The 11175-nt window shown below is 40.8% G+C and overlaps 1 pseudogene; it reads right to left on the reverse strand.

Moving 5' to 3' along the window:
• Positions 1-8143: 8143 nt before the first annotated feature.
• On the reverse strand, positions 8144-10232 carry LOC109492185 (annotated as a pseudogene).
• Between the last annotated feature and the right edge of the window lie 943 nt (positions 10233-11175).

Below are 11175 nucleotides of genomic sequence, written 5' to 3' on the forward strand. Positions count from 1 at the left end.
GCTGGCCCAGTTGAGTGAATATTGCCAGCACCTAGTGAACAACCGTGCCACCTGCCCACATGGCAATAACCTGTTGAAAGACCGTGATCTTACACACCAGTTTCACTATTCATCTTAATTTTGGCCCTACCCTAGTTTGCCAATTCTCCCATATAGATCATAAGTAGTCCCAACTGTATGGCTGCTGGGGCATTCTACGTTTCCTGATTCGGGCAAGTCAAGAAAGATTAGAATGACTTTAAGCAAACTCTGAAGAAGAAAAGTCTGCGGAGGGAGTCCTCTTGAGCCTGTAAAAAATCAAATAATGAGGGCTCTTGGGCAGATATAAAAAGAATGTATTTGGAATTAACACAAAGAAACAGGAAGCAATTATGAAAGTCATTTTTACATTAAAATTCAAGGGAAGTGAACAATGAGAATGGACACCTTGAAAATACAAGTACAGATGTTAAATGTAGCTGCAGAGATGCTATGACGGCATAGAACACCACCACAGAGAAAGTTAAATCACAATGGAAAAGAAAGGGGTACATAATACAATACAGGATGGATACAGATAGGGAAATGTACAGCAGATCTCTAGAACGTACCCATCTTGGATAGTTAAAACTCAATACCTGTTGAACAGCCTCTTCTGTATCCCCTGCCCCCAACAGCTGGCAGCAACCATTCTACTCTGTTTTTATGAGGGTGCCAATCTTAGATTCCTCAGAGAAGTAGAATCATGCAGTATTTGTCATTCATTTGCCTTATTTCACTTAGCACGATATCCTTCAGGTTTAGCCATGTTATCGTCTAAAAATAAACTGGATAATTTGCTAGAATGTCTCAATATTGTGCACCTGAAACTAATATAACACTGTGTGTTAGCTACACTGGAATTAAAATAAAATCAAATCAAAATTCTAATAAAATAAAAATAAAATAAAATAGAAGTCTAATAAAATAAAAATTCCTAGAACAATTTGCAGAAATCCAGGTCTGTTAAAACTAAAAAGAATAAAATAAAAGTTATCAAAAGCCAGTGTTATTTTTATTGGTGTGAATCAAAAATTAACAAGGGCACCTGGGTGGCTCAGTTGGTTAAGCATTCAGCCCTTGATTTTGGCTCGGGTCACGATCTCACGGTTGTGAGATTGAGCTTCGAGTGTCTTGAAAGTCTCTTCACTGACCATGCGGATCCTGTCTGGGATTCTCTCCCTCCCTCTCTTCCTGCCCCTCCCCCACACATGCACGCACTTGCATGCTCTCTCCTTCCCTCTCTCTCTCTCAAAAATAAATAAACATTAAAAAAATAACAATAACACTAAATAAGTGGGCATATAAATGAAAAGAGACTGAATAATTACCGGATGGTGTGAATACAATATATCTGTATATGTAGATAAAGATTATGCAATGCTATATCCATAATTTTATTTTACATTTAAATGAAATGACAAGAAACATTGTCCAGGCATTCTGTTGGGGGCCTAACGGTATTCGTTCTACATATTCAGGCATGTCTGTTCAGAGGAAGAGAGAAAGGGAAGGAGATAGGGTCAGCCATAAGGTGGACATAACTGAATCATTAAGGTACCCCTTGGATATTGTCTCAAGTTTGGCTTCCTTGGTCTGTGTTTGGTCAGAAGACCAGTGCTTTTCAGATTTCCAAACTGGTTACAGACTTACTTAATTGGTTCCTTCTGCTGAATTCAGATAAGCTGCTTAAATCATTTAGAAAATACCTTGAATTTAAATTGTGGTAGGGGTAACCGAATAATCGCTTTTAAATATGTTTAACTCTATGTTGTATTTATAATTAGGAATATTTATTTCTCATTCAAAATAAGAAATAGTGATGATTAGGAAAATATATGCTACTTTATTGTTCCCTAAACAAAAGTATAAATTCTTTTATTGTATTGAGTTAAAAAAAAAAACATTTAATATTTTATTTAGTCTAATAAACTTTCCTCCTACTTGAATGTTAGACTGTATGCAGTCAAGGGTTTCCAGGCATTGACCACAGCACATAGAATGGGTCCAGGTACTGATTGGGCTCTCAGTGCATATATACAGTTAATGAATATGTAAAGAGTGAATGATAGAGTCAAATACTTATAACCCATAGAAATGACTGCATAATTTTGGAAAGAAAGGTCATGGAGGAAGGGAACAAAAAAGTATCAAGGGAGAGAGACAGAGGGGGCAAAGGAAGGAATGAAGGAACGAAGAAAGGAAGGAAAGGAAGAATGGAAATAGCATTACGGAATGCATTTTGCCTTATTTGGAAAGGTGTTATGTTACATGGAATTCATAAGCACCAAGCCGAATTTCTTTTCCCAGTTGGAACAAAAAGGATTCTTATGTCAATTTCAAATTGAAAATCTCTTTCGATTCTTCAAACAGTTGGTAACCTGAATGTTTGTAATTTGAATAAAAAGTAGGATGATTTCCAAGGAGGAATTGAGATTTTTAAAATTCAGGTCTCTTAAATGGGAATAGGAGAGTAGTTCTCTGGTTGTGAAAAGCATTGCCTGCTGTTTTCATTAAACAGTAACTGTGCTGTTTTTGAACCTTTGCCCCATAAAAATAGAAAGAAAAAAAAAGAAGATCAAAGAAATTCAAGTCAAACAGTTGGAGTTTTTGGTATAGCTGTCATATTTTACCAAAATGTCAAGTACTTAAATGCAGATGGTTTATGTTCACTGCTATTTTAAGAGCAAAGTTCCTAGGATTGAAGCTGATATTGAAGAGAGTGAGGCACATTCCCACCTCCTCAGGAGCTGAAAGAATGCAGCCAAAGGAGAAGGATAAAAAGCAGAGAAAGCAACTGCTTGGTGGCAGAGAGGATGCTGTCTGGAAAGAAAGAAGCTGTTTGCCTCCTTAGCCATGCATCCAAACTACTTTATAAAGAGCATATAAGAAAACGGATCGTGTCAGATCTCCATGAACAGCAAAAACAAACAATTCAACCAACATTTACATGTAAGGTGTGCTTATTAATACATTCTCAATGAAATTTGTAAAACTTCTACCTAAGCACAAATTCCCTGTTTTTTTTTTTTTTCCAGTTGGTTTAAAGGCTCTATTTCACTGCTATAAATTATGAAATGATTACAAGGGAGTTTGCGAGAGCTGATTACAAAATATTAAATGAGATCCCAATTTTCAAATACATTTTTGTATTTATCAACAAATTATTAACAAAATCCAACACTGCGCCTTATGGTATTTAAATCACGGCAACATATCGTAATCTAGAGATCTGGATAAAATATTTGGAATCAAACACTTTGTTAAAAGTAAAGAAATTGTTTTCTGGTTGATGGAAAGTGTTTTCCGAAAGGCAGAGTAGATAAGAGGGGAGATATGGAGCCCACGCAGCTAGAGAACCATCCCAAGGTTCTTGCAGGTTAAAGGACATTCGTGCTAACAGCAGCAACTTACAAATGGTAGATATATAGTCCGTCTTTGTCATTCACCCATTCAGTCCAAAACATGTGTCTAAATCCCAAATCAACACTCACAGAGCTTTCGTGATCAGTGGCGAACGTGTGTCGGGTGGTAAAAATGTGAATGACCTGACATGAGCATTTTCATCTGAGGTCCAGCAAGGGGACATTCTGCCTTCTCGCATCAGGTCTTATGCTATAAACAAGTATCCTCTTGGCAGCCTATTTTAGTGTCACAGTTTTTGCATCTTTGTAGTTTTTGTGGGTAATTTCGCTGTTTAAAATGACCCCATTGGTGGGGCGCCTGGGTGGCGCAGTCGGTTAAGCGTCCGACTTCGGCCAGGTCACGATCTCGCGGTCTGTGAGTTCGAGCCCCACGTCAGGCTCTGGGCTGATGGCTCAGAGCCTGGAGCCTGCTTCCGATTCTGTGTCTCCCTCTCTCTCTGCCCCTCCCCCGTTCATGCTCTCTCTCTCTCTCTCTCTGTCCCTAAAATAAAAAAGTTGAAAAAAAAATTTTTAAATGACTCCATTGGGATAAGCACTGGGTGTCGTATGGAAACCAATTTGACAATAAATTTCATTAAAAAATAAATTAAATAAATAAAAATAAGTTAAAAATAAAATGACCCCGGCGTAGGACTGAGGTGCTGTCTAATGCTCCTATGCACGAGTGTAGTGTACTTTACAGAGAAAACATATACACTCTTCGTTTGCTAGAGTAGTTTTCGTAAGGCATGTGTTATAGTTCTGTGGGCCATGAGTTCAATGTTTATGGATCAAAGTGTGGATTAAATAGGATACCTTTAAAAGAAGCACATATGAAACAAGGGTATATATTAAATGTTTGCCTAAAATGTTCGGACTAGAGGTCACCGAAACTTAACCTTGTATTCTCCCCAGGGGAAAAGATTCGGTGTTCACCAATTCCTGTTTGCAGTGACATTCTAGAACGTAATACTGTAAATAACAAGAATCCACCATATATTTATAAAACATAAGATACTATGAAATATATAATAACGATATCTCCAGACATTTGGCTGAACATATTCTGGGTGTGTCTGCGAAGAAGTTTCTAGATGAGTTTAATTAACATTTGAACTGGTAGACTGAAAAAGGCCGATTTCCCTTCCTATTGTGAGTGGGTCTCATCCAATCCACGGAAGACCCAAATAGGACAAACAATCTGAGTGAGAGGAACCCCTTTCTGCCTGACTGATATGAGCTGATGCATTGGTCTTTTCTGGCTTCAGATTCAAACTGAAATTTTGGCTCTTCTTGTGGTTGGATCTGCCACCTTTCAGACTGAAACTTATATCATCAGCTCTCCTGCATCTCAGGCCTTTGGATTCAGACTGGAAGCACACATTGGCTCTTCTGCGTGTCCCGTTTGCAGACTGCAGATCTTGGGACTTGTCGACGTTCATAATTGTATGAGTCGATTCCTTATAACAAAACTCTAAATCTATCTTATCTATGTATCTATCCATCTCTCCATCCATCCTATTGGTTCCATTTCTCTGGAAAACACTGACTAATACACTATTGTGTGTCTATGGGTATGTGTCTGTGTATAAATGTTTGCTGTATATGGGACATGTGTGCGTGTGTTTTGCTATTGTTATTATCTGTATCCCTCCCATAAAATCACAGTGAAATGACAGTAAAGTAGTAAAGGTTGCAATAAAATCATAATGATAATGATGGAATGTAAGTAAACCAGACTGAAGAATTTATGGATGACTTTATACAAACTGAATTTTATTGACAGATAAACTAAAAGACACAAGTTCTAGTCCATTGCACTGACAAGACAATGATGTAGCCTTTCCTCTCAGGAGAGACCCATCAATGTCCTTGTCTTTATGCCGAGTAGGTATAAAAAAAGGTAAAAAACTGATTTTTACCTAAACGAGGGGCCTGGCTGATGGACAGAGAGGGCTCGCAGACCCTACATCTGAAAGACAATATAGGTAGGCAGGGCACAGCTAAATTCTCTTCAAAGGGAGAACAACAGGACAGCAGAGAAAATACATGCCATTATTCTCAATGAGTCAACTTAACATGACAGGAAGCCAACTAATAAGAGAAATCTGAAAAGATACGGTATCATTTAAAGAAACAAGGAAAAATAATGATAGGCAATAGGGACCATCAGGGAACAAGAAGGGGCTCCTAAAATTGTAAAATGAAAATGGTTGCTAAAATTAAAAAAAAAATGTATAGAAGGGCTGGATAGCAAAGTTCATGAAAACTTCCCCTCACCAAAGGTAGAAGTAAATGAGAAGATATGGAGTGTAAGAAAGAAAAGTGAACACACAGGAAGACGCAGACCAATAGATGCAAAATTCCTATAATGGATATTCCAGAAAGAGAAAACCAGGAAATAGTAATCAAACAGACAACACAAACTCTAGGGCCATTAATATCAGAAAACTACAATCAACAGGTATTTACAAATAAGTGAGATACATATTGGTGCCATGTTTTTTGTTTTGTTTTGTTTTGGTAGCACTGGATTTTAAGTTACATTCTTAGTGGGTAATTATTCTGAAACTGGGATTCTGCACCTGGGGTGGGGGAAACGATGAAGCGTAAGGCTAACTAAATAAATTTGTAAAATGTACAATAATACTAAAGAATTACTTAAGAATTGTGGCTGGTTTATTTATCTTATAACTAAAAGTTTGCACATTTTCACCCCCTTCACCCAACACCTCTCTCATTTTATTCATTTCTCTTTGTTCCTTTTTATCTCTATTCCTTTCTTCTTTTTTTCCCAGAATAAATTTAACAGATTTACTTATAATTGTTACAATGTTGAACTATTGAAACGTGTTCACTGAGCCAGTTTGACTTGCATTAATGCCTTATGACCCCGCATTTATATTAAAAAATCACATACAAATGAAAATGGAAAAACTGCCAATTTCTGTGCCCTATTTTTCTACTTGCAATCATATACTTAGGTGCATTTTGACCCCATGGGGGGAAATACCTAATGTTCAGAACTACCAAGAACAAGAAGAGAAATTTTTTTTAAAAAGAATAATATGTTGGGGCACCTGGGTGGCTCAGTCGGTTAAGCATCGGACTTTGGCTCGGGTCCTGATCTCACGGTTTGTCCGTTCAAGCCCCACGTCGGGCTCAGTGCTGACATCTTGGAGCCTGGAGCCTGCTTCGGATTCTGTATCTCATTCTCTCTCTGCTCCTCCCCCACTTGTGCTCTGTCTTTCTCTGTCTTTCAAAAATAAATAAATGGAAAAAAATTAAAAAAAAAGAATAAAATGTTTTCCATCATAGTGGATTCTTCAGTACGTTCTCTACATGAGCAGTGTGCTAGCTGGATGGCTTTCAGCACAACTGGTACACATTTCGCATGGCTAGCACACAGGCTGGGGTCCTCAAAAAGGCCCACCAGATAGGCCTCACTTGCCTCCTGGAATGCACCAATAGCTGAACCCTAGAAGTGCAGAAGTTCAGGGCGACTTCTGATAACGTCTAATTTCACAGAGCCTCCCAGTACCAGGCCTATAACGATGAGGTTTCTTCACCCCTCCAGTAGAGGGCGCACTCTTGCAAGTGGCCTTAGTAGCCAGTTGCTTCTTGGAGGTTTACCACTGGTGGATTTGTGGGCAGTCAGCTTTGCAGGAGCCATGCATGGTGTAGACACCTCCTTATGGTAGACACCCAGCTTCTCCTTCACCTGAAGCTTGGCGAGCTAGTGGTGTCTCTGGCTTTAGAGAGTGACCTTGGTGCAGCAGGGGCTGAGAACAGTCTATTCCTCTCTTCTAATTATCTACTGTACAATGACCACTATTCTAAGGTGTCTGATACGGATCCATTTATTTTGTGTGTGTTTTTTAATAAACATGAGTATCGATTTATATATATATATATATAGATATATATATATATATATATATATTAAATTAGAAATATAAAATTTTCATATATATTATATATTTTACCTGTCCAACACTCCAGACCTGACTGACTTTAATTATAAAACAGCTTTTGGCTATAGACATTCATGTTTAAGGAACACTCAAAATTACACAAATTACCGTGTTCTCTTGGTTTTTCATGGAAGAAGGAATAGATGACTTTCTGAACTTTTCTTTGTCTTTTATTTTCTTGAAAGGAGTGAACATGACAATAACAAAGCTCATGACACATTCTCACCAGAAATGCAAAGATAACCCTTAAAGGTCTTCCCTTTTACTATTCCTTCAGGACCTGGTGCTCCCACACCCAACCTCTCTCACCCAAAATGAGTCTGCAGTAAAGAGACTTATATGCATCTGTCTAGCAGTTACATGTGTGTGTGTGTGTGTGTGTCCAAATAAAATATAAAATTATATGACCAAAATAAAACCAAGTGTCTCAGCCATAAGCAAAGGGTAATGACTGCATGAGTGAGTAAATTAAACATCTACTTTAGCAGCAAGAGGCTGTGAGGCCTGGGGAGGAAAAGGCATCCTGAGAGAGTTTGGGACTGATCCGGATCCTTCAGCACCAGCAGTGTATAGGATCAGGAGGGGCAGGAGGAGGGGAGAGCCATGACTCAATGGATGGTCTGCACTGGGACATCTCAAGGGCTATTCTGTGGATTGGATTTTTGGGAAACACATAGACATTCTTTTGGCCTTTTCCTGGTCTGCTTGTTACCAGCAGGTGAATAGAAGCGAGTCACCGGTCACTGCTTAGTCATTGCTACCACGGATCTTCAGCAGAATATTCCAGCAATCCCCTGAAGTGTCTCCTAAAATGCCGTGGAGGAGCAACTTGCCATACAGCCGCTTATTCTCCAATCTGATGTCTGATGAGTGGTCGATCTCCCTGCAAGACTCCGGGATGCCATTCAGGGCCCAGTCTTTTGTTCTTGCTCCCCTCATGGCCTTGTTGGGCATGTGTGGGTTCGGCTTTCGGCTTTGTCCAGTAAAGCCCAGGATGGCAGAAAGCATTACTCAAGATTCTGCGCAAGTCAAGAGAGGTGAGAGGGAGGCTCAGGGAAGTCTTGCACGATACTCAGTGAGCCACGTGCCGATAAGAATATATAGAAAATGTGCAGAAAAACAAGTTAAGACAGGGTAAAATATTCCATGAGATAACATGGTCTAAGGGATTTATGAGCACAGGCAGGACCTAACCCCTAGATATACATTAACCAGATAAGGCAAGTGAGTGCCCCTAGATGTACAATAACTAGATAAGCGAAGCATGGCCGCTGTTTTCAGCAAGGCCAGAAAGCAGTGTTCTGCTTTGCAATGCGTTCCCTATAATCTCCTAACCCAGGACAGAGCTATTTGATTTCCCACAGGCCTTTCAGCAAAAACAGGCTGGCGTATTCCTGAGACATTTCCCCACCGCCAGGGTTGCTTGCTCCGGGTTCCCAGACATCTCCCTGCAGATGCTCTTAGTGTCCGCACCTGCCCTTCCCTGATACTCATTGAAAACGGTACCAGGTGGGGCTGGCTCTGCAAGCACAGAACTGTGCTGATTTGGACTCCTGTGTCCCCAGGCGGCTCTCCCAAGCCACTTACACCTGCTCCGCATGTCTCTGGGCACATGGCACGCCCACTGTAGCCCTTCCGTCCCGGTTTTCCTGACAGAGAGTGATGAGGGGCCTCTGGAGGTGTCCTGACTTGTCTGGAATAACCTCCTCCAAGGTCATTTTCAATTCTGTTCTGTGGGCTCTCCTCACTTCCTGGGTGTGCTCACTGCCACGGGACGTGCGGATTTCAATCGGGCAGGCTCCGGTGGCGTGGGCCTTCTCGATGGCTTCCCTTCCCTCACAAACCTCAAAGACGATGGGATTTTCATCAGAGCCAAGCTGCCTTCGCAAAGTTTCCTGACAGTTCAGATTTCAGATCTTTGATCCAATCTTGGGGCCATCGGGAAGGACTGGAAGACCTTCTGCCATCACTTGTTGGAGCAGGGCTCCGGGCAGCCTGTGAAGGCCGGCTCCTCAAGCCGACAGCCTTTCCCAGCCTCCCACAGGACCTCATCATCTCTTAGGGGGTGAAAGACAGGAGCATATATGTGAATAAGGGGTGAAAACCAGGAGCCTTGGTTTTCAGAGTGTGCTTGAGGCACAGTGGAGGCGTAGGTATCTTGGGCAGCTGTTGTTGCTGTCCAGGAGGTGGCATTGGCAGTTGTCCAGGGGACAACTAGGCTGGCCTGACACTGGGGACCCTGAGTGTGGGTTTCCTCCAAGGTACAGGTACATCCACATGGAGGAACGGGCTGCTGGATGAAGAGGGCTACCTAAAACCCCCAGGGAGTACTAGAGGCTCTCAGAGTACAAGCTGGGCACTTTGGTTCCTCTGAATGTTCCAGACATGTTGGTAGTTCTGGTTGAATTGCCCTGTGTAGCTTGCCCCATTATTCAGCCTGATGGGGGGCATGTGTGTATGTGTGTGGGGGGGTGACTATCACCTCCTCAGTCACCACCACCTGGTGCAGATGGAGGGGTAGCCCCCTGCCAGCAGATGATACATACCCTGCATAATTCACAGATCTGGCCACAGGCCATGGGCACAAGGGGCGGCAAGAGGTGAACAGGGACTCGAGCTGGAGCAGCTCTCTCTGCAGGCATCCCAGGCACACCATCTTGGGTCTGCCTGCATGCAGCTGGGTCCAGCTGGGGCCCTCAAATCAGAGCAAGGAAGTTTACATCCCCCGCCTTGATTCCACGAGAAATAGAACATTTACTTGCAAATCATGACCTAAATTTGGCTAAAAGATCTTACCCACTAAAAGAGAAGCGTAAACCTCGGTGACCAGTCCCATTTTTCATTCCTTCATTGGCATATTAGATGGTAATGATTCAGGAAACTCACCCTTCTTAGCAAAGTTTACATTTGATTTTTCTAGAAAGTAAGATGGACAACGCAATGGTAGTTGAATACTGAGAGTAGATTCTGTTGATAGTATATTTCATATTTAATGCAATATATATGTTAGGATTTACATATGTCCTTTTTCAAGGAAAAGTTAAAATGAAGGCAACATGGGCAATGAAAAATGTCACATATGTTACCTACATTAAGAGGCAGTTGTAAAATAAAATAATAAAAAACATAAAAAATAAATAAAAAATTTAAAAAAATTTAAAAAATTAAAAAAAAGGGGGTGCCTGTGTGGCTCAGTCGGTTATGCGTCGGACTTTGGCTCAGGTCATGATCTCACGGTTTGTGTGTTCGAGCCCCGTGTCAGGCTCTGTGCTGACAGCTCGGAGCCTGGAGCCTGCTTCGGATTCTGTGTCTCCCTCTCTCTCTGCCCCTTCCCTGCTCATGCTCTGTCTCTCTCTCTGTCATAAATAAATTAATAAATAAATAAATAAAACATTTTTAAAAATTTAAAAAAAAATTTAGAAACCATCGGCCCAATTCCCATAGGGTAGAGTGGCCTCAGTGCTAGATAAAGGGCAGCTATGAACAGGGGAAACTGTTCATTAGACGAAATGTTTCACTGTATTAATACCTATAACTCTTACTGCGCATATATGAAGTTGGCATTTAAAAACAAAGCAAAAAAACAATTCCCGTATTTAGAAAGTGCACTAACCTGTTGTTTTTTCTTTGTAGCCTCAGATGTTACCTGATGTAAAACACGGTTTCGAGTTAAGCAAAACAAAAAAGAAAAACCTTTTATTTTCTTCCTAACAGATGAATAAACCCTTGGTCTGCACAATTCATGTTTCAGCGTGACTTTTATTAACACATCACAGAAA

This window comes from Felis catus, chromosome A1 (assembly GCF_018350175.1).
Source record: "Felis catus isolate Fca126 chromosome A1, F.catus_Fca126_mat1.0, whole genome shotgun sequence".
Lineage (NCBI taxonomy): Eukaryota > Metazoa > Chordata > Mammalia > Carnivora > Felidae > Felis > Felis catus.